Genomic DNA, 2,500 nt, shown 5'->3' on the forward strand with positions numbered 1-2,500 from the left:
TTAAAACACTTGCGTTTTAATTAATATGGTGCTACTCAAAACAACCGGGGGTTCTTTAGATAGTATCCATGTTAATTAAATCACAAGTCAACTTTAAGTATACAGCCGTGAATACAAATATTGAATTCCATTAAAACAACAGCCTTGAATCAATCTTTAATACAAAAAAATTACAAATAATGAATACCCCCTCAAAACAAATAAATCCGATGCTGCAATGCTGTAACAAGCGAATACAAGGAAAAAACTATGTTTAAATGTTTGCATAATAAAATAAAAGAATCACCATTGCGTGACACTCTCGATTGATGATTTCATTGTTTGGGGTTTTCCTGTGATTTTTAACCATTCAAAAGTTGCACATTTTTTTCCACAAATGTGTACACATTTGTGTAATTTTTCAGCTCATGGATTCCAAGCTGATGAATTTAAAATACAATATCATATAATAATATACTGAATTGAGTCAAAATTTTATAAATTGTCCGTTTTGTAATCATCAAATATCTGATTATCATACAGACAAACAAAGTAATTGCTGTGAACAACCTGATATAACTGAAGATTATAGCCGTTTACTATGCATTAACTGTGGTCAAATTACTGGCGAGCTGTTTAAAAATAATTACATAGATTTTTATGAAAATATGTATAAGATAAGGAAAAAATTAGTTTATATCAGAAAAGATCATATTATTAATGTTGTTAATGAAATCGGCCTTTCTAATAAAAAACCCATTCCATCATTTGTTTTTAATAATGTTTTGAAAATGTTCGATAAGATAAAACATATATTGCCACAGATCAATGAACAACATAAACGAATTATTTCTGTTAAATATATTATTTATCATTTGTTTCTTGAATGGGGGATTGATTTTGAAATTAAAATCACTAAATCCAAAAAGACTTTGCATGATTATGAGAAATATTGGAATCAGCTTTGTTTGTTGATTGAACTATGAATTTTTTCATATTTTTTCATTATTTTGTCTGGAATACTTGGACAATTGTCGATTATAATATTATCTATAATAAAACATTTGCTTAACAAAATTGATTCATTAAATACACCACTTCTTAAACTATTTCTGAGTTCTGATGATATATCAAAATAACTAGCATAAGCAAATCTGCAATTTTCTAATTTATGATAATTTTTTTTTTGCAGTAGCATATGTTTGTAAAAGAACACCAACTCCTGAAATAGCTACTAAAATAATAACATTAAGAGTGATTCCACCTGCTATTGTACCAATAACTACTAAACCAGCTGAACCAAGATTGGTAGATAAATGTATTTTTTGGTAATGTTGAAATGATTTTTTATAACACCAAAATTTTTAATATTTTATTTCTTTAATTTTTTCATCTGATAGATTTTTGCTTATATTATGTATATACACTTGTATACCTAAACGGTAAAAATGCTGCTGAAAGGGAGGACGATATTGACTATGGTAATTGATACCCTATGAACAGAACTGTGAAGAAGAGGATACCTAAACTTCGAGCCAGGATTCGAGCTAGGATCCGAGCCAGGATCCGAGCTAGCTATTTTGAACATGACATGTCACATAACCAGGTTTCCTTGTTTGTTTGTGTGTCACAAGTCATGTGGAGTATCGCGTAGGAAGCGAACTCTTGAATGTTTTTGATAGCACCCAAGTTGATGTATTTATTCAAGTCGACACTTGCTTTTTATGCCCGTTGTTCGTCTCGAGATCGGGATAGGGGTATGTGCATTCTCAACACTCTTTGTTTATGCTTATCGTTTTTATTACGAAGTAGAATATCGGGCAAGATACTTCGAGTAAGTAAAATGCTAGTTCCTGATGGAATATTTTCGTTAACTTCCTGTAGGGATAGCTGGGAGCGTATATGAACCCCCGTGCAGGGTAGGTGAGGTAAGTGGCCCCTTTGAAAATACTAAGAAATTGTTTCCTGCTCACTCCCCATCGATTTCTTTGGTCCTTCGCATATTCTAGGGAGTAGGGGAGAGGAATTTTTAATAGCAACATCGAAAATAAAGATGGCGTCTTGTACTTAGAACCAAAACACACCTTTAAAGAGATCAAAATGGTAAGGAATCATCAAGAAGCATCAAGAAGACTCGAGCCATGGTTAAGAGGGTGACAATGACTTAGAAGCAATGATGTAGTGCTTCGAGCTGCAAGAGGTCTGCCTGAGTACAGAAAAAACCAAAACAGCGCTACGGAACACTGTTTACAATGGACTTTCTCTTGCTGGCTCCTTTACGGTATGGGAATATTGCTAGTTCAACCAAATGTATTGCTTATTTAAAATTAGCATTCTCTTCGGTCCAGCTGACTTTCATGTTCTCAACAGATGGACAACTAATTATTAATTTGGATAGTACAGATGCACTTTTTGGGAATGCTTATATCCAAGTCACTATTTTTCATGAACACGAACTTTATGTCATTCACCTAATTATTATTATGCAGCATTATAGATAATAGCCTTTCGCAAACTGCTC

The 2,500-nt window shown here is 32.6% G+C and overlaps 1 pseudogene; it reads right to left on the reverse strand.

The window, feature by feature from the left end:
* The window catches only part of LOC138020898 (uncharacterized), a 9,703-nt pseudogene that overhangs the window by 5,222 nt on the left and 1,981 nt on the right, over window positions 1–2,500 (reverse strand).

This window comes from Montipora capricornis, chromosome 10 (genome assembly GCF_036669925.1).
Source record: "Montipora capricornis isolate CH-2021 chromosome 10, ASM3666992v2, whole genome shotgun sequence".
Taxonomy (NCBI): Eukaryota; Metazoa; Cnidaria; class Anthozoa; order Scleractinia; family Acroporidae; genus Montipora; species Montipora capricornis.